The sequence below is a fragment of the Pristiophorus japonicus genome, chromosome 4, assembly GCF_044704955.1.
Source record: "Pristiophorus japonicus isolate sPriJap1 chromosome 4, sPriJap1.hap1, whole genome shotgun sequence".
Lineage (NCBI taxonomy): Eukaryota > Metazoa > Chordata > Chondrichthyes > Pristiophoridae > Pristiophorus > Pristiophorus japonicus.
Window position 1 is genome coordinate 185,149,888 of NC_091980.1, and position 21,865 is coordinate 185,171,752.

At 46.8% G+C, this 21,865-nt stretch overlaps 1 protein-coding gene across 2 annotated transcripts in view; it reads right to left on the minus strand.

Annotated features, from left to right (window-relative positions):
- smoc1 (SPARC related modular calcium binding 1) overlaps window positions 1–21,865 on the minus strand; it is a 305,052-nt gene that overhangs the window by 155,326 nt on the left and 127,861 nt on the right. The window lies entirely within an intron of this gene.

Sequence of the window (21,865 nt, forward strand, 5' to 3'; positions counted from 1 at the left end):
GTGCGATTGTTAAACCTTTGCTAATAAACCAACTAGTTCTTAATCGCAATGTGTTGCTATGAATTCTTAAGCAAAGAACCCACGAAGCAAATACATTAAACTCATCTTAACACAGATGGCTCCACCAAGAGTAAAGACAAGCAGTTGTAAGTCAAAAATTGAAACTCATTATGTGAATTTTGCATTGCTGGAGGATTTGTCACCGCGCAGCACCATAACTGGTTTTGCACTGTATGACGTGGCTTATTATCCAATCAAATAGACCATTTAAAATTATTTATTTGTATTTGCCTTCAATGTCCCCAGTAGTGTTTCTAATAAGAGGGAACCAGAGTATTTTGGCATCTTGGTGACCCCACTATAGATAGCTATGAACCTGGAAACCAGTACAAAAGCAAAATACTATGGTTTCTGGAAGCTGAAATAAAAACAGAAAGTGCTGGAAATACTCAGCAGGTCAGTCAGCATCTGTAGAGAGAGAAACAGAGTTAACGTTTCAGGTCAATGATCTTTCATCAGATTCTGTTTCTCTTTCCACAGCTGCTGCCTGACCTGCTGAGTATTTCCTGCATTTTCTGTTTTAATTAGCCTGCAAACTAGGATTGTTCATCGATTTCCCCCTCCTCTTCAACAAAGAATTATTCGAACTGTGCCCAGTCAGAATTCTACGGCATTTCAATTAAATGTTGGTTTCATATTAACATTGTGCTTTACAGTGTGAAGTGGTTTCATACTTCCCCCACGGTTGTGCAGAAGATTAGCACGCTCTCAAAACCCTTTTTTTGGGCACCCCAGTATGCAAGGGGCTCAAAATTGGCCACATTTAGGCACAAATTGGCACTGCATTAACCACACAGTCAGTGAGGATATGAAGATGCTTGGGGTGAGAAATTCACAGTATTAAGCAATTTTCTACTGAACTGACAGCTTTAGTGAGGTTGAGTAGTGGGAGTTTTGGAGTTACTTGCACCTGGCCTATGCCGCATCTGAACTAGGAGTGCTGGGCTTTTGACACTGGACATCAAGATTTTTAAAAATTTGCTTAAAAATGTGGCAGGGAGGGGGGAGTTCAGTACAATCGTGTAAAAATGTGTTTCAAGTCCTGTCGGAAAAATTAAGCACTCAAAGAGTTAATCTAACACCGCCAAATTTAATCCATGTTGGTGAGGCTCTGTGGTATGATTGTTAAACTACAGACACAATCGTGCTATTTACAAGCAGTTGGCACCGACCGGGCACTTTAACATACTACGACTGGCACAGCCCTTACCAACTATAATCGTGTGTTTAGCTATCACGGGAGTTTAATCCCACTTGGTTCAGACCAGCCTGTGTACACAGCAAACCGAAAGCACTGTGACGCTCAGGAACTGTGAAATCACTTAGTGCACCATTCCGACCTAGCACCTCATGAACATTCACTGGCTCCCCTGTGTGCCCCCACCCCCGCTCCAGTGTTATCACAAAGCAATGTGACATCAGGGAGAACAAAACATTTTGGCACCTGTAACAACATCTGACCAGAGTCAGTCACAGCCAATGGGTCACATGTGGCCTTCCGTCAGTGGCAGATCTCAATAGGAAAAGCACTGTTTAAATACCGGACCGAAGAGGATTGTGCAGCGGGGGAACACGCATATAGTAGGGAGGGGAATAACATTTACAAATCACATTATTTCCACTTAATCCACACCATCTCATACAGCTCCTACTGTTGCATTCTGCACAGGTTTGATACACCCGTGATGAATTCTGCAATGTAAAAAAAATACCTAACTTTGCAACACTTTCCCCAATCTATACAGCTGACTATCACAGCAGAATGAGGCTGAGAGTGCAGCTTTTCATAATTCTGTGAGCACTTTTGCACATTTGAGCCCTTTATATACTGAGTGTGTTTAACATTTGCCTGCATCACTGCACTGAAACTTCCTTCTCTAATTTAAGCAAACCTTTCAATTAAAATTTCAACTCGATGTCAATATTAGCTGCGGCATTAAGCTTCTGGAAAAATCGTTCATTTTGAATATATTGGAAGTCCGATAACTCCATGATTTAAATAAATGAAGATAATGCTAAACAGTGTGAAGTTATTTATCTGACACTGCTTTCCTGTGAACAACCTCAATCGGCAAAGCATACATCTCCTTCGAGAGGTGATACCACTCCATAACCTACTTGTCTTTTTGCAGCACAAGCAGTAAACTTGGCCTGCAGGAGTCATTGTGTAACCTGGTTCACTGTAAATCAAAGCGCACTGTGCTCTTAGGAACCTGTAGGCTAATTCAAAGTGCCATTTGATTGGACACCTCACCATCTTTCATTGGCTCCCCTGTGCCCCCAGCTCTTGTGCCTCAGTATGGAAGTGTACATTCAGGAGACTGTCGGGCAGACCGTTACCACACAGGCTGGTAGAGTTGGGGGCGGGGGGAAACTGCTCCAGAGAGGCCTGGAATCCACACCACGGTGGGAGTGAAAGTCAGAAGGTTTGGTTCTTTTCTTTAGGACATTAAGTAAAGCACTCTGTTGCACTGAAAGCTTAAAATATAGAGAAAGTAATGCAGGAAAATGTCACGCACATTCAGTATACTGAAGGATGTTCGCTTTGTTTTTCCATTGGGTCGGGGTTATAAGACAACAAACGGTATAACCTGCAAGTTAATAGAATGGAAAAGCGGGCGGGGTGTTTAATGAGCTGCCAATTCACTTCTCGCTAAAGTTGAACGTTCTGCCCAAGCTCCTTTGTCATGTTGCAATATGTCAAAGTGCTTCACATGAGGAATTACTTTTGAAGGGCAGTGACAGCTGTATTTGTAAAACCAGCAGCCAAACTGCGCCGGCAATGTCCTGTAAGCAGCCATGAGATAAATATAATTTGCTTTTGGTGGTCTTGGTTGAAGGAGTATTGATCAGGATATGGGCTCTTCACATAGTACCATGGGGTCTACAACACCCACTTGGACCCCTGTTTATTGTTCGATTTGAAGGGTGACACATATGACGATGCAGCACTTCCTCAGTAATAGGTTAGAATGGCAGTCTAGTTTCTGAGCTCAAAGTCCGTCTTCTGAACCGGGGTGAGAGTTTTACCAACAGAACCAAGTCAACAAGTGATGCCTAAAACAGACTGTGTTCGTGATGGTCGACAATCTCCATTGAACAACACCGCTGTAGATGGTGGAGATGGCAGTGGAGGAATGCACAGTGTCGACTTTGAAATAGAATGATATCAAAAATCAAAGACATACTAGGGTAGAATTTCATTTTGGATGTTAGCACAGAACAGGCGGTACCTCATGTGATATTCCGTTCTACTGAAGAGAATGGAACTTATTGGGCCGCAAACTGTGGCCGCTCTGGACGCGTACGATATGCGCATGCACCCACAGGGGCTCTCAAGTTCTGGGTTTAGGCATGCACTGCGCATGCACATAAACCCGGTACTGGCGATCTGTCAAAATTTCTTTTCACAGATCGCACAAATGCAAAAGTAAAGGGCGCCGTGGGCAGAGAGTTGGGCTATTTACCCAACTCCTGCCCAGCAAATGTCCTTAAAACTCTTACGCCTGGTAAAAGCAGACGCAAGGCCTGCTTTCACCAGCGTAAGAGTTTTAAAAGATAGCAAAAATTAATTTTATGACTAATTTTTATATTAAAAACCCTGGGGTAAAATTGCCCCCTCGTTAAAGCCCATTACTGCCTCTGCGAGGCGGTAATGGAATGGTAAAGCCTTTCCAACCTTGGCAGGTGGATGGGCTGACCCGTCTGAAATTGTTCCTGGGCCGGGAGAAACTGGTTTCCGCCACGCCCTGTGTTCCCGCCCCGTCGGGCATGCCGACCCCTTACCGCCCCGCGAGGGAACTTGCCCCGCAAGAGCGGAGCAGCCGCCAGTCAGTGCCACCCCCCCGACAACTTTTCCCAGCGGGAAGCAGCCAGTGGCTTGACGGCGGGTTCGCCCTTAAAGCAGAGGGCGCACTGCCGCCGCCATTTTATTTTAATTGTCGGCCGACTCTGAAGTTGGCCCAACAATAGCGGCCATGGGTTTGGCTGGGCCACCAACAGGCAGCTCGGCACCTCCTCTTGGGCACCAGGCCACTGGCCTGGCCGAAGCCCTCCCTGGTGACCCAGCGGGCGCCACTAAAGTGGCTGCAGAGCTGTCAGCGGCCCTCCCCTTTAACTGAAGGGGAGGAATGTTGCTACGCGTCAGCGCAACATGTCCACGATGTTCTCAACGCAGCGCTAATGACACCTTCCGCCCCACTCCCAACGCATTTCCGCCCCTCAGCCACCCCAAATACGCCCCCAACATTTTTTTTAAAATGGGCAATTTCGATCGATTCTCCGACCCATTGATTCAGACGGAGAATCATCACATAATTAAAATTATCCGCCAATTTCGGAGCCCTGACTATTATTTTCTAAAACATTTAATTTAATTCAATTTCTATTAATTTTAAATAAGTGAGTTGTTTTTTTTTAATTTATGTATTTTGTTTTCTTTGTTCTTGGGGTATTTCCATTTATAGTAGTGGGAGCACCGTACAAATGGAGCTCACATTACTATCAATGAGAAAATACTTCCTTTGGATTGGTGATCCAGCCTGCACTCACGCTCCTGGGATGCGGGGCCTCTGCGCCGGGCTGTGCATCTAGGCCTTGGACTGGAATTATTCATTCCTCCGGGACCACCAGGTATTATCGTAACTTCTTTTGCAGTCAGAGGCATCCGCCCGCGGGAAGCCTCCGACCGCAATTTCTGGGCCAATATTGGGTGGGGAGCATAACAGGCGTCCAATTCCATACCACCCGTTTAGCACGAACGCCTTTGATCAATTCCCAGCCCACTCTGTTCCTGCACTGTACACTGTACACAGCGAAGAGCAAAGGTCAAAGGCCGATCGCAGGTTTGAGTGACAGCTAGTTCTGAAATCCTGGGGAGTGGAACTTCCTACTGTACACCTACAGTCTGATACTTTCACCAGAACTGAGTTCTGTTTCACTGTAAATTGTTTAACCATTGCCTTGTGATTTTGAAAAGTGTTTAAAGATTTGTGTATCTGAACTCATAAGCCCTACTCCCTTTGAAGTTTTACAATGTAGTGTATACTTATCCTTTCTCACAAAAGGCATTAATGTACATTCATCTGCATAAAGTTTCATCTGTCATTTATCTTTGGAATCTACTGAGATATATCCTCCTTAAGTCCCCTTTGCAGTTAACACACTATTTTTGTGACATCTGCAAATTCTGATATTGCTCATTACCTGTGATTTTAAAAAACTGGGCACAGCACTGGTTACAATGTTCAACTGGCAATCGGTGAGAGGCCAACCATGTGACCACCCTACATGCACATCAATTACCAGCAAAGACTTGCTGTGCACTTCTATTGAAATGCTTTCGGAAGCAGTTGTGCAATATTTGCTTGGTAGCTGGACACTTACATCGGACATCAAGTGTGTACAAGTGCAGCCAATTGTCCGCAAGGGTGCAAACTATATTCTTTCCGACTGTGTGCTAAATATTTCTAGCGCAGTAGACAATGTATTAAAAATCTGTTTCATATACAGATGTAACTACTGAATAAACTGCGCACTTCAATGTTTTAGCTGTGCAATGTCTGTATTGCAATGTGTGCAAAAATATATCAAAATGATTTATACCAAGTATATTTGCTTACTGGTTTAATGGGGATTCCGGCAAGTACAGTGGCTTCTCCAGCAGACAGTGGGGTGGGTGCATGGCCAGTGAGGTGACAAGCAGCTTACCCAGAATAGCAGAACGAATTTTGCTATTAAATAAATTTTAAAAATCTCAGGGTGAAATTCTATTTGCTTTCTGTCGCTGTATTTAGTTCCATAAACATACTGCAAATGTTTCCTTTTCAATGATATAGCCAATTGTCTTTTGAAAGTTACCATTGAATCTGCTTCATCATAAGGTCTTGACATCCTTCCTAAAATGTGGTTCCCAAAACTGGGCAAAATACTCCAACTGAAGCCTAACCAGTGTTTTATAAAGGTTTAGCATAACTTCTTTACTTTTGTACTCTATTCCTCTATTTATAAAGCTATGGATCCCATATGCTATTTTAACAGTTTTATCAACATGTCTTGCCACCTTCAGTTTTGTGTACGTACACCCCCAGGTCTCTCTGTTCCTGCGCCACCTTTAACATTATTTCATTTGGTTTACATTGCCTCTCCTCATCCTTCCTTCCAAAATGCATCACTTCACTACATTTCCAAGTTTTGTGTCATCTTCAAACTTTGAAATTATGCCCTGTACACAAGTCAAGGTCATTAATATATCACAAAGAGCAGTGGTCCTAATATCAGCCCCTGAGGGACACAGAATGCAGCTATCATGCAGATATTGTTCTGACATGCCCAATGCAACTAAGGGGTGGGAGAGAAGGTCAGAGTGAAACTTGTCAGGGCATTTCCACAGGAGATTAAATAGGTGTGTTCGTCCGTAATAGTGGCTTGTGGGTACTGCTCCATTGGTACTTGTGAGTTCCAGATCACCGGAGAGTAACATGCATGGAGCCTTATGTCAGTATGACTAGAACTAGCTATGTTTTCCCAGCAACAGGATCACAGACCCATGAACATTTAGGTGCACGATTCCACCACTGGGATACGAGAGCGGGCACATGGACGTCACTCTCCACTCATTTAATTTGTGATCTGACTTAAACAGATGGCAATGAAATAGCTTCTGGTATGTAGACGCAGTGGGCTTGCTGGCCTCAATAGCTTTTTCTTATTTTGTGCTTCCCCATGTTCTTACAACATTACAACTCTGGCTCAAAGTGCTGGCAGCGATCCAGCAGGTAATAAAGAACGAGATGTCATATGAGCACAGAGCAGGAATAAGAGGTCTGAGAAGCTTGGACGCGGGACACTAAAACTGAAGATGCCGGAGATACACAGCAACTCGCTGAGAAAGGGGAAAATGGGTTAACATTTTGGACGTGACCCTTCGCCAGAAGTTTGCGCGGATGCTGATCCATCTGCTGTGCGCTTGGAACAAAAGAGCACATTAACACTCGCAACGAAGGAGAGGGCTGGGATTCGCTGCTTACATTTGTGTAAACTGTGGACTGTGTATATTGATATTTAAGGAAAATAATTCTCATGATGTGCTCAACATAAACATTTTGTGTAGGAAGCAAAATGTGGGGAATATATGACTTTTACAAGAACTGAATGAAGCATACACACAAGTGGATTGGAGGGAATTAGCCTACAAATGACCATTGGTAATAGAAGCGAATGGATGCTTTCCATTCATAGAATGAGATCATGTTGGATCACAGGAGGATATTCGGCACATCATGCCAATGCAGGCTCTCTGAAAGAGTGATCCCCTTTAGTAACATTCCCCTTTCAAATATTTATCCCCATTCCTTTAAAAAGGTACAATGGATTCTGCTGCCACCATTGTTTCTGGTAGGACGTCCCATGTCCTCCATGTCCTTTTAGTGATTAGCTTAATTTTATGCCATCTGGTTACTAACTCACTGACCAATACTAATACATGTTCCCAATTTATTTCATGAAAACCTCTCCTGATTTTGAATACCTCTATCAGATCCACATTCCCACTAATTATTATTTTGTGCAAGGTACCTTTAAACTTGCTGTGCAGCGGCTTCCGCGCGATGTCTTAAGGGGGCCAGATTGTGAGCGGCTTGTGCGGTAACTTCCCGATGGCTGTACGGCCAGGCGCAGCATAGAGGGAACATTGAGCAGATCTCCTGTGAACCTCTATGTTCGAATGAAAAGAGCCCCTGTTTCTCTGGTTTTCCCTCAGAGCTAAAGCCTCTCATCGCTGGTATCACCTCACTGCATCCTCTCCATGGTCTTTTCTTCCTAAAGCGAGGCAACCATCATTGGCTGTAACCGGCTTTGGGATGTGCTGAGCTTGTGAAAAGTGCTATATAAATGCAAGTCTTTCTTGCACGAGAAACTAATCTCATTCAAATGAGAACAATGGCACCATTTAATCCCTTTCATGGTTTCTACTCACTCCGAGGTAACTGTTGTTCTCTCCATAAACCATCTGAGCCCCTTCACTGGGTTTATTATTCACCCTGTAAATCACTCACGAGTGATCTCTCTCTCTTTTTAACAAAGTGTAATTTTGTGGAAGTTGTGTTGTGGAGAGCGCCTGTCGCTTCGCATGCTTTGTTTTTTTTGCAAACAATGTTGAGCTAAGCTTCGGTTTGTGAGTGTTGTGTCACCCTGTCCCAATAGGATTGGCTAACTAACAGAGAACCGAGAGTCGGGATAAATGGTTCATTCTCTGGTTGGCAACCAGAAACTAGTGGGGTGCCGCAGGGATCAGTGCTGGGACCCCAACTATTTACAATCTATATTAACGACTTGGAAGAAAGGAACGAGTGTAACGTAGCCAAGTTTGCTGACAATACAAAGATGGGAGGAAAAGCAATGTGTGAGGAGGACACAAAAAATCTGCAAAAGGACATAGACAGGCTAAGTGAGTGGGCAAAAATTTAACAGATGGAGTATAATGTTGGAAAATGTGAGGTCATGCACTTTGGCAGAAAAAAAATCAAAGAGCAAGTTATTATTTAAGTGGAGAAAGATTGCAAAGTGCCACAGTACAGCGGGACCTGGGGTTATTTGTGCATGAAACTCAAAAGGATAGTATGCAGGTACAGCAAGTGATCAGGAAGACCAATGGTATCTTGGCCTTTATTGCAAAGGGGATGAAGTATAACAGCAGGAAAGTCTTGCTACAGCTATATAAGGTATTGGTGAGGCCACACCTGGAATACTGCGTGCAGTTTTGGTTTCCATATTTACGAAAGGATATACTTGCTTTCGAGGCAGTTCAGAGAAGGTTCACTGGGTTTATTCCGGGGATGAGGGGGTTGACTTATGAGGAAAGGTTGAGTATGTTGGGCCTCTACTCATTGGAGTTCAGAATAATGAGAGGTGACATTATCGAAACGTATAAGATTATGAGGGGGCTTGACAAGGTGGATGCAGAGAGAATGGGCCCAAGTTTCCACACGATAAAAAACGGGCGCCCCTCCGAGCTGGGCGCCCGTTTTTCGCGCCTAAAACGGCACCGGAAAAAAACCGCGCGATTCTGGAGCGCCCTGCAGCTCCTTGTCTGTTTGGCGCGCGCCCAGGGGGGCGGAGCTTACACTCGCGCCGATTTTGTAAGTGGGAGGGGGCGGGTACTATTTAAATCAGTTTTTTTCCTGCCGGCAACCCTGCGCGTGCGCGTTGGAGCATTCGCGCACGCGCAGTGTGAAGGAAACATTGGCAGTCAGCCATTTTTGTAGTTCTTTGTAGCTGTTTAATTTTTGAACATTTTTTAATAAAAGCACATTGCCATCAGCACATCAGCACTGAGGCTTCCTGCAGCCTTCTCACTGTCTCCTTCCCGCCCGCCGTCTGGAACGGCTTCCTCCCCCCCACGCTGCGTTCGGTTGATCGGTCCCGCACTCCCTCCCTCCCGCCGTCGGGAACGGCTTCCTCCTCCCCCCCTGCCGTCGGGAACGAACGAACGAACTTGTGAGGCTGGCTGAAGCACTTTCACACAGGTAGGAAGATGGTTTATTTAATCTTTTCTTTGCTTATAAATGTTTATTCAGGTTGGATTTATTTGTATAATATTTGTAGAAGTATAAATAAGGATTTATTGTAGAATTTAATGACTTCCCTTCCCCCCCCTCCCCCCCCACCTCGTTCTGGACGCCTAATTTGTAACCTGCGCCTGATTTTTTAATGTGTAGAACAGGTTTTTTCAGTTCTACAAAAATCTTCACTTGCTCCATTCTAAGTTAGTTTGGAGTACGTTTTCACTGTGGAAACTTTGAAATCAGGCGTCAGTGGCCGGACACGCCCCCTTTTGAAGAAAAAATTCTGTTCCAAAGTAGAACTGTTCTACCTGACTAGAACTGCAGAAAAAAAAATGTGGAGAATTGCGATTTCTAAGATAGTCCGTTCTCCAACAGTTGCTCCTAAAAATCAGGCGCAAATCATGTGGAAACTTGGGCCCTATGTTTCCACTAATGGGGGAGACTAGAACTAGAGGGCATAATCTTAGAATAAGGGGCTGCCCATTTAAAATAGAGATGAGGAGGAATTTCTTCTCTCACAGGAATTTGCTGCCTCGGAGAGCTGTGAAAGCTGGGACATTGAATAAATTTAAGACAGAAATAGACAGTTTCTTGAGCTATAAAGGGATAGGGGGTTATGGGGAGCGGGCAGGGAAGTGGAGCTGAGTCCATGATCAGATCAGCCATGATCTTATTGAATGACGGAGCAGGCTCGAGGGGCCGTATGACCTACTCCTGTTCCTATTTCTTATGTTCTTATGTAGACTGAAACCTGCATCATCGACACTGTGCCCTACAATCTCCATCTACAGCTTGACACAAGTTCTATGGCAACAGTTACCAAAAACAGAAGAGGCTGGTTTTATATTGTTAATCGGTTCTTCAGCCATAGCAAATACATTGACATCATTCGAAGGGTTGGCGTGTGTTCAGGATAATTTTGCAATAGTTGAAAATTTAAACTACTTTTATATATACATTTTTAAATGTAGCCACTGAATATCTACAAAAGGGATAGTGTCTCTTCCAAATGTGAGCTCATTGCTGAGAATGGAACCTTATTCACAGCGCAGACATTACATATTTATTGGGCCGGATCTCGCTGGAACAATAATGATGTGTAAACAACGCACGGTGCGATTGATGTGAAAACTGGTCAGCAGTTTCGGGGCAACGAGAGATAGGCCGTGAGTTGTGAATCTCCAGAGATTGCTGCGCTGCATCTCGCCTTTGGCCGTCCCATTACTTTTAAGAACTTGCTGGACTTGTACGTTAATTTCCCATTGAACTCGCCACAGCAAGTTAAAATTGGTAATTAGGAGCGTAAGTACCCTTTTAACAACGTGATCATTGTTGATTCAATGCCAATCAAACTCTTCTGGGCCAGAAGGGGAACAATTTAAATTGTTTAATCTGATTCCTGCATTTGCTTAATTGTTAGCGATTTTAAAGATGTCAAACTTTTAACATTTTTTCTTACTTTTCCTTCCATCTCCTTTTTCTCTCTCTTATTCCAATCTTTCTTTCCCACTCTCTCTATTGCTCTTTCTGTACCTGACTTGACCCTAATTCACCTCTCTATCTCGGTAATCTCCTCCAGCCCCGCATTCCCCCGAAATGTCTGCGCTCCTGTAATTCTGCCCTCTTGAACAGTCCTGATTATAATTGTTGTGCATCTGCAAAGCATGCACTCCCATGTTCCTCCACCAGGGAGCGCATCCTCTGAAGTCCCAAGGGATCCCAGCATCCCTTGGGAGCACTGTAGATAAGCCGGCTCCAAAGGCTTGTTCCTCACTCTGGAGTGTCTTAATAAAGACTGAGGTCACTGTTACTTTAACCTCCCTGTGTGCAGTCTCATTTGTGTTAGGAACACAGTAACTGGCGATGAGTACATGAATCCAACGCAAAGATGCAGCAAACTGTGGGCATCCTGGAGACGTTCTCAGAGGGTGAGGACTGGGAAGCCGATGTCAAACAGTTAGAACAGTACTTTGTAGCCAATGAGCTGGACGGAGAAGGAAGCGCTGCAAAAAGGACAGCGGTCCTCCTCACGGTCTGCGGGGCACCGGCCTACAGCCTCATGAAGAATCTTCTGGCTCCGGTGAAACCCACAGATAAGTCGTATGAGCAGCTGTGTACACTGGTTCGGGAGCATCTTAACCCGAGGGAGAGCATGCTAATGGCGAGATATCGGTTCTACACGTGCCAGCGATCTGAAGGTCAGGAAGTGGTGAGCTACATCGGAGAGCTAAGGCGACTTGCAGGACAATGTGAGTTTGATGGCTACCTGGAGCAGATGCTCAGAGACTTTTTTGTACTGGGCATTGGCCACGAGACCATCCTACAAAAACTTTTGACTGCAGAGACACCGACCCTCAGCAAGGCCATTGCGATAGCACAAGCGTTTATGTCCACCAGTGATAACACCAAACAAATCTCTCAGCACACAAATGCACGCAATGTTCATAAAATAACTGGAACTGTGTTTGCGAGCAGAAATGTACAGGGCAGAAACCACAAGTCTGCAACTGCGAGCAGGCCTCAGGTGACCCAGATGACTCAGAGTCCCCAACAAAGGATGAATGCAAGGCAATTCACACCTTGTTGGCGTTGTGGAGGCTTCCATTCAGCCTATTCATGCCGCTTCAAAGGGTATGTTTGCAAGAGCTGTGGAACAATGGGGCACCTCCAACGAGCTTGCAGACGAGCTGCAAGCTCTGCAAAACCTGCTAACCACCATGTGGCAGAGGAAGATCGGTCCATGGTGGATCAAAGCAACTTCGAGCCTCAGAGAGAGGAGGCAGATGCTGAAATACACGGGATGCACACATTTTTGACGAAATGTCCACCTATAATGCTAAATGTAAAATTGAATGGCTTACCTGTAGCCATGGAACTGGACACTGGTGCTAGCCAATCCATCATGAGTAAAAAGATGTTTGAGAGACTGTGGTGCAACAAGGCACTCAGACCAGCCCTGAGCCCCATCCACACGAAACTGAGAACGTACACCAAAGAGCTCATCACTGTCCTGGGCAGCACCATGGTCAAGGTCACCTACGAGGGCATGGTGCACGAACTGCCACTCTGGATTGTCCCGGGCAATGGCCCCACACTGCTTGGCAGGAGTTGGCTGGGCAAAATCCGCTGGAACTGGGATGACATCCGAGCACTATCACATGTCGATGAGGCCTAATGTAAGAGGCCTAATGTAGCCAGGTTTTTAACAAATTTCCTTCCCTTTTTGAGCCAGGCATTGGAAACTTTTCCGGGGCAAAGGCGCAGATCCACTTGGTCCCAGAGGCACGACCCATTCACCACAAAGCGCGAGCGGTACCTCACATGATGAGGGAGAGAATGGAAATCGAGCTGGACAGGCTGCAACGCGAGGGCATCATCTCCCCAGTGGAAATCAGCGAGTGGACCAGCCCGATTGTTCCAGTACTCAAAAGTGATGGCACAGTCAGGATTTGTGGCGATTATAAAGTAACTATTAATCGTTTCTCGCAACAGGACCAATACCGGCTACCTAAGGCAGATGACCTATTTGCGATGCTGGCAGGAGGCAAGACGTTCACCAAGCTCGATCTGACGTCGGCCTACATGACGCAGGAGCTGGAGGAGTCTTCGTAGGGCCTCACCTGCATCAACACGCACAAGGGACTGTTCATCTACAACAGATGCCCATTTAGAATTCGGTCGGCTGCAGCGATCTTCCAGAGAAACATGGAGAGCCTACTTATGTCGGTACCATGCACGGTAGTTTTTCAGGATGACATATTGGTCACGGGTCGGGACACCGTCGAGCACCTACAAAACCTGGAGCAGGTCCTCCAGCGACTGGATCGCATAGGGCTGCGATTGAAGAGGTCGAAATGCGTCTTTATGGCAACAGAAATTGAGTTTTTGGGGAGAAAGATCACGGCGGACGGCATTCGGCCCACTGATGTCAAGACAGAGGCTATCAGGAACGCGTCCAGGCCACAGAATGTCACGGAGCTGCGGTCGTTCCTGGGACTCCTCAACTATTTCCTACCAGGATTAAGCACCCTTTTTATGCCCCTGCATGTGTTATTGCGTAAAGGTGAGAACTGGGTATGGAGAAAAAACCAAGTAATTGCTTTTGAGAAAGCTACAAACATTTTATGCTCCAACAAGCTGTTTGTATTGTATAACCCGTGTAAAAGACTCGTGCAAGCATGTGATGCATCGTCGTACAGCGTCGGGTGTGTATTACAACAAGCTAACGTTGCGGGGAAGTTGCAACCTGTCGCCTATGCCTCCAGGAGCTTGTCGAAGGCCAAGAGGGCCTACAGCATGATTGAGAAAGAGGCATTAGCGTGTGTGTTCGGGGTAAAGAAAATGCATCAGTACCTGTTTGGCCTCAAATTTGAGCTGGAAACCGATCACAAGCCCCTCATATCCCTGTTCGCTGAAAACAAGGGGATAAATACTAATGCCTCAGCCCGCATACAAAGGTGGGCACTCGCGCTATCAGCGTATAACTATACCATCCGCCACAGGCCAGGCACCGAGAACTGTGCGGATGCTCTCAGTTGGCGACCATTGCCCACCATGGGGGTGGAATTGGCGCAGCCTGCAAAGTTATTGATGGTGGCGCAGCCCGCAGACTTGTTGATGGTCATGGAAGTGTTTGAAAATGAGCATTGTATATAAGCCGGCCCCTAAGGCCTGTTCCTCACTCTGGAGTGCCTTAATAAAGACTGAGGTCACTGTTACTTTAACCTCCCTGTGTGCAGTCTCATCTGTGTTAGGAACACAACAACTGGCGACGAGTATACGAATCCAACGCAAAGATGCAGCAAACTATGGGCATTCTCGGAGGGTGAAGACTGGGAAGCCTATGTTGAACGGCTAGACCAGTACTTTGTAGCCAACGAGCTGGACGGAGAAGGAAGCGCTGCAAAAAGGAGAGTGGTTCTCCTCGCGGTCTACGGGGCACCGACCTACAGCCTCATGAAGAATCTTCTGGTTCCCGTGAAACCCACAGATAAGTGGAATGAGGAGCTGTGTACACTGGTTCAGGAGTATCTTAACGCGAGGGAGAGCGTACTGATGGCGAGGTATCAGTTCTACACGTGCCAGCAATCTAAAGGTCAGAAAGTGGCAAGCTACGTTGCCGAGCTAAGGCGACTTGCAGGACAATGTGAGTTTGATGCCTACCTGGAGCAAATGCTCAGAGACTTTTTTGTACTTGGCATTGGCCACGAGACCAACCTACGAAACCTTTTGACTGTAGACACCGACCCTCAGTAAGGCCATTGCGATAGCACAGGCATTTATGTCCACCAGTGATAACACCAAACAAATCTCTCAGCATACAAATGCGAGCAATGTTTATCAATTAACTGGAATTGTGTTTGCGAGCAGAAATGTACAGGGCAGAAACCATGAGTCTACAACTGCCAGCAGGCCTCAGCTGACCCAGGTGTCTCAGAGTCCACAACAAAGGATGAATGCAAGGCAATTCACACCTTGTTGGCGTTATGGAGGCTTTCATTCAGCCTATTCATGCCGCTTCAAAGGGTATGTTTGCAAGAGCTGTGGAACAATGGGGCACCTCCAACGAGCTTGCAGACGAGCTGCAAGCTCTGCAAAACCTGCTAACCACCATGTGGCAGAGGAAGATCAGTCCATGGTGGATCAAAGCAATTTCAAGCCTCAGAGAGAGGAGGCAGATGCTGAAGTACACGGGGTGCACACATTTTTGACAAAATGTCCACCGACAATGCGAAATGTAAAATTGAATGGCTTACCCGCAGCCATGGAACTGGACACTGGCGCTAGCCAATCCATCATGAGTAAAAAGATGTTTGAGAGACTGTGGTGCAACAAGGCACTCAGACCAGCCCTGAGCCCCATCCTCACGAAACTGAGCACGTACACCAAAGAGCTCATCACTGTCCCGGGCAGCGCCATGGTCAAGGTCACCTACGAGGGCACGGTGCACGAACTGCCACTCTGGATTGTCCCGGGCAATGGCCCCACACTGCTTGGCAGGAGCTGGCTGGGCAAAATCCGCTGGAACTGGGATGACATCCGAGCGCTATCACATGTCGATGAGGCCTCATGTACCCAGGTTCTAAATAAATTTCCTTCCCTTTTTGAGCCAGGCATTGGAAACTTTTCCGGGGCGAAGGTGCGAATCCACTTGGTCCCAGAGGCACGACCCATTCATCACAAGGCACGAGCAGTACCTCACATGATGAGGGAGAGAGTGGAAATCGAGCTGGACAGGCTGCAACGCGAGGGCATCATCTCCCCAGTGGAATTCAGAGAGTGGGCCAGCCCGATTGTTCCAGTACTCAAAAGTGATGGCACGGTCAGGATTTGCGGCGATTATAAAGAAACTATTAATCGTTTCTCACTACAGGACCGATACCCGCTACCTAAGGCAGACGACCTATTTGCGACGCTGGCAGGAGGCAAGACGTTCACCAAGCTCGATCTGACTTCGGCCTACATGACGCAGGAGCTGGAGGAGTCTTCGAAGGGCCTCACCTGCATCAACACCCACAAGGGACTGTTCATCTACAACAGATGCCCGTTTGGAATTCGGTCGGCTGCAGCGATCTTCCAGAGAAACATGGAGAGCCTACTCAAGTCGGTACCACGCATGGTGGTTTTTCAGGACGACATATTGGTCCCGGGTCGGGACACCGTCGAGCACCTACAAAACCTGGAGGAGGTCCTCCAGTGACTGGATCGCGTAACGCTGCGGCGGAAGAGGTCAAAATGCGTCTTCATGGCAACAGAAGTGGAGTTTTTGGGGAGAAAGATCGTGGCGGATGGCATTTGGCCCACAGATGCCAAGACAGAAGCTATCAGGAATGTGCCCAGGCCACAGAATGTCACGGAGCTGCGGTCGTTCCTGGGACTCCTCAACTATTTTGGTAACTTCCTACTGGGGTTAAGCACCCTCTTAGAGCCCCTACATGTGTTATTGCGTAAAGGTGGGAACTGGGTATGGGGGAAAAAACCAAGTAATTACTTTTGAGAAAGCCACAAACATTTTATGCTCCAACAAGCTGCTTGTATTGTATAACCCATGTAAAAGACTTGTGCGAGCATGTGATGCGTCGTCGTAAGGAGGCGGGTGTGCATTACAACAAGCTAACGTTGCGGGGAAGTTGCAACCTGTCACCTGTGCCTCCAGGAGCTTGTCTAAGGCCAAGAGAGCCTACAGCATGATTGAGAAAGAGGCATTAGCGTGTGTGTTTGGGGTAAAGAAAATGCATCGGTACCTGTTTGGCCTCAAATTTGAGCTGGAAACTGATCACAAGCCCCTCACATCCCTGTTCGCTGAAAACAAGGGGATAAATACTAATGCCTCAGCCCGCATACAAAGGTGGGCACTCGCGCTATCAGCGTATAACTATACCATCCGCCACAGGCCAGGCACCGAGAACTGTGCCGATGCTCTCAGTCGGCTACCATTGCCCACCACGGGGGTGGAAATGGCGCAGCCTGCAAACTTGTTGATGGTGGCGCAGCCCGCAGACTTGTTGATGGTCATGGAAGCGTTCGAAAATGATAAATCACCTGTCACGGCCCGCCAGATTAGGACTTGGACCAGCCAAGATCCTCTGCTGTCCCTAGTAAAAAAACTGTGTACTGCATGGGAGCTGGGGCAGCATCCCCGTTGAAATGCAAGAGCTAATCAAGCTGTTCCAGCGGCGAAAGGACGAGCTGTCCATTCAGGCAGACTGCCTGTTGTGGGGTAACCGTGTAGTGCTACCCAAAAAGGGCATGGAGACGTTCATCTCGGATCTCCACAGCACACACCCGGGTATAGTAATGATGAAAGCAATAGCCAGATCCCACGTGTGGTGGCCCGATATCGACTCTGACTTAAGAGTCCTGCGTATGGCAATGCAGCGTGTGTGCTCAGTTGAGCAACGCGCCCAGAGAGGCACCACTAAGTTTGTGGTCCTGGCCCTCCAGACCATGGTCGAGGATCCATGTCGACTATGCGGGCCCGTTTCTCGGTAAAATGTTCCTGGTGGTGGTGGATGCTTTTTCAAAATGGATTGAATGTGAAATAATGTCGGGAAGCACCACCACCACCACCATTGAAAGCCTGAGGGCCATGTTTGCCACGTACGGCCTGCGTGACATTCTGGTCAGTGACAACGGGCCATGTTTCACCAGTGCCGAATTTAAAGAATTCATGACCCGCAATGGGATCAAACATGTCACCTCGGCCCCGTTTAAACCAGCCTCCAATGGGCAGTCAGAGCGGGCAGTACAAACAATCAAACAAAGCCTTAAACGAGTCACAGAAGGCTCACTCCAAACCCGCCTGTCCCGAGTACTGCTCAGCTACCGCACGAGACCCCACTCACTCACAGGGGTGCCCCCGGCTGAGCTACTCATGAAAAGGACACTTAAAACCAGACTCTCGCTGGTTCACCCCAACCTGCATGATCAAGTAGAGAGCAGGCGGCAGCAACAAAATGTAAACGATGGTCGCGCCACTGTGTCACGGGAAATTGATCTGAATAACCCTGTGTATGTGCTAAACTATGGACATGGTCCCATGTGGATCGCGGGGACAGTGATAGCTAAAGAAGGGAGTAGGGTGTTTGTCGTCAAACTAGACAATGGACAAATTTGCAGAAAGCACCTGGACCAAACGAGGCTGCGGTTCACAGACTGCTATGAACAACCCACAGCAGACACCACCTTTTTCAAGCCCACAACACACACCCAAAGGATCAACGACACCACCCTGGACCAGGAAATTGAACCCATCACGCCCAACAGCTCAGCAAGGCCAGACTCACCCAACAGCCCTGTAGGGCCAACAACACGCCAGCCCAGCGAGGGCACAGCCAACACACCAGAACAGACATTTGTACCGAGGCGGTGCATCAGGGAAAGAAAGGCTCCCGACCGCCTCACCTTGTAAATAGTTTTCACTTTGACTTTGTCGGGGGAGTGATGTTGTAGCACGTGTAGCGAGTTGGTCTTACCGCAGGTGAAGGGTCCACAGCCAGCTAGGGAATGGAAGACCAGCAGGAAGAGCAGTGCAAGGAAGGTAGTGCAGGGGTCCCCTGCGGTCATCCCCCTGCAAAACAGATACACCGCTTTGGGTACTGTTGAGGAGGATGACTCATCAGGGGAGGGCAGCAGCAGCCAAGTTCATGGCACCGTGGCTGGCTCTGCTGCACAGAAGAGTGGGAAAAAGAGTGGGAGAACTATAGTGATAGGGGACTGTATTGTAAGGGGAATAGATAGGAGTTTCTGCGGCCGCAACTGAGACTCCAGGATGGTATGTTGCCTCCCTGGTACAAGGGTCAAGGATGTCTCGGAGCGACTGCAGAGCATTCTGGAGAGGGAGGGTGAACAGCCAGTTGTCGTGGTACATGTAGGTACCAACGATATAGGTAAGAAGCGGGAAGAGGTCCAACAAGCTGAATTTAGGGAGCTAGGAGTTAAATTAAAAAGTAGGACCTCAAAGGTAGTAATCTCTGGATTGCTACCAGTGCCACGTGCTAATCAGAGTAGAGGGAGCAGGATAGTTAGAATAAATACGTGGCTTGAGCAGTGGTGCAAGAGGGAGGGATTCAAATTCCTGGGACATTCGAACCAGTTCTGGGGAAGTGGGACCTGTACAAAAGGGATGGTCTGCACTTGGGCAGGACTGGAACTGATGTCCGAGGGGTAACATTTGCTAATGCAGTTCGGGAGTGTTTAAACTAATATGGCAGGGGGATGGGAACCTATTCAGCGAGATAGGGCGAAGTAACATGGAGTCAGAAACAGATGGTAGAAAGGTAAAAAGCAATAGTGGAAGGCTGAGTAAACAAAGGCAAGAAACAAAAAAGGCCACACTGCATCATAATTCTAAAAGGACAAAGGGTGTTAAAAAAACAAGCCTGAAGGCTTTGTGTCTTAATGCAAGGAGTATCCGTAATAAGGTGGATGAATTAACTGTGCAAATAGATGTTAACGGATATGATGTGATTGGGATTACAGAGACGTGGCTCCAGGATGATCATGGCTGGGAACTCAACATCCATGGGTATTCAACATTCAGGAAGGATAGAATAAAAGGAAAAGGAGGTGGGGTAGCATTGCTGGTTAAAGAGGAGATTAATGCAATAGTTAGGAAGGACATTAGCTTGGATGATTTGGAATCTATATGGGTAGAGCTGCAGAACACCAAAGGGCAAAAAACGTTAGTGGGAGTTGTGTACAGACCTCCAAACAGTAGTAGTGATGTTGGGGAGGGCATCAAACAGGAAATTAGGGGTGCATGCAATAAAGGTGCAGCAGTTATCATGGGTGACTTTAATATGCATATAGATTGGGCTAACCAAACTGGAAGCAATACGGTAGAGGAGGATTTCCTGGAGTGCATAAAGGATGGTTTTCTAGACCAATATGTCGAGGAACCAACTAGGAGGGAGGCCATCTTAGACTGGGTGCTGTGTAATGAGAGAGGATTAATTAGCAATTTTGTTGTTTGAGGCCCCTTGGGGCAGAGTGACCATAATATGGTGGAATTCTACATTAGGATGGAGAATGAAACAGTTAATTCAGAGACCATGGTCCAGAACTTAAAGAAGGGTAACTTTGAAGGTATGAGGCGTGAATTGGCTAGGATAGATTGGCGAATGATACTTAAGGGGTTGACAGTGGATGGGCAATAGCAGACATTTAGAGACCACATGGATGAACTACAACAATTGTACATCCCTGTCTGGCGTAAAAATAAAAAATGGAAGATGGTTCAACCGTGGCTATCAAGGGAAATCAGGGATAGTATTAAAGCCAAGGAAGTGGCATACAAATTGGCCAGAAATAGCAGTGAACCTGGGGACTGGGAGAAATATAGAACTCAGCAGAGGAGGACAAAGGGTTTGATTAGGGCAGGGAAAATAGAGTACGACAGGAAGCTTGCAGGTAACATTAAGACGGACTGCAAAAGTTTCTAGAGATATGTAAAGAGAAAAAGGTTAGTAAAGACAAACGTAGGTCCCCTGCAGTCAGAATCAGGGGAAGTCATAACGGGGAACAAAGAAATGGCAGACCACTTGAATAAGTACTTTGGTTCGGTCTTCACTAAGGAGGACACAAACAACCTTCCGGATATAAAAGGGGTCAAAGGGTCGAGTAAGAAGGAGGAACTGAGGGAAATCCTTATTAGTCGGGAAATTTTGTTGGGGAAATTGATGGGATTGAAGGCCGATAAATCCCCAGGGCCTGATGAACTGCATCCCAGAGTACTTAAGGAGGTGGCCTTCGAAATAACAAATGCATTGACAGTCATTTTCCAACATTCCATAGACTCTGGATCAGTTCCTATCGAGTGGAGGGTAGCCAATGTAACCCCACTTTTTAAAAAAGGAGGGAGAGAAAACAGGGAATTATAGACCGGTCAGCCTGACATCAGTAGTGGGTAAAATGATGGAATCAATTATTAAGGATGTCATAGCAGCGCATTTGGAAAGAGGTGACATGATAGGTCCAAGTCAGCATGGATTTGTGAAAGGAAAATCAGCTGTTTACATTGTACATTAATGATTTAGACGAGGGGATTAAATGTAGTATCTCCAAATTTGCGGATGACACTAAATTGGGTGGCAGTGTGAGCTGCGAGGAGGATGCTATGAGGCTGCAGAGCGACTTGGATAGGTTAGGTGAGTGGGCAAATGCATGGCAGATGAAGTATAATGTGGATAAATGTGAGGTTATCCACTTTGGTGGTAAAAACAGAGAGACAGACTATTATCTGAATGGTGACAGATTAGGAAAAGGGGAGGTGCAACGAGACCTGGGTGTCATGGTACATCAGTCATTGAAGGTTGGCATGCAGGTACAGCAGGCGGTTAAGAAAGCAAATGGCATTTTGGCCTTCATAGCGAGGGGATTTGAGTACAGGGGCAGGGTGGTGTTGCTACAGTTGTACAGGGCCTTGGTGAGGCCACACCTGGAGTATTGTGTACAGTTTTGGTCTCCTAACTTGAGGAAGGACATTCTTGCTATTGAGGGAGTGCAGCGAAGGTTCACCAGACTGATTCCCGGGATGGCGGGACTGACATATCAAGAAAGACTGGATCAACTGGGCTTGTATTCACTGGAGTTCAGAAGAATGAGAGGGGATGTCATAGAAACGTTTAAAATTCTGACGGGTTTAGACAGGTTAGATGCAGGAAGAATGTTCCCAATGTTGGGGAAGTCCAGAATCAGGGGTCACAGTCTAAGGATAAGGGGTAAGCCATTTAGGACTGAGA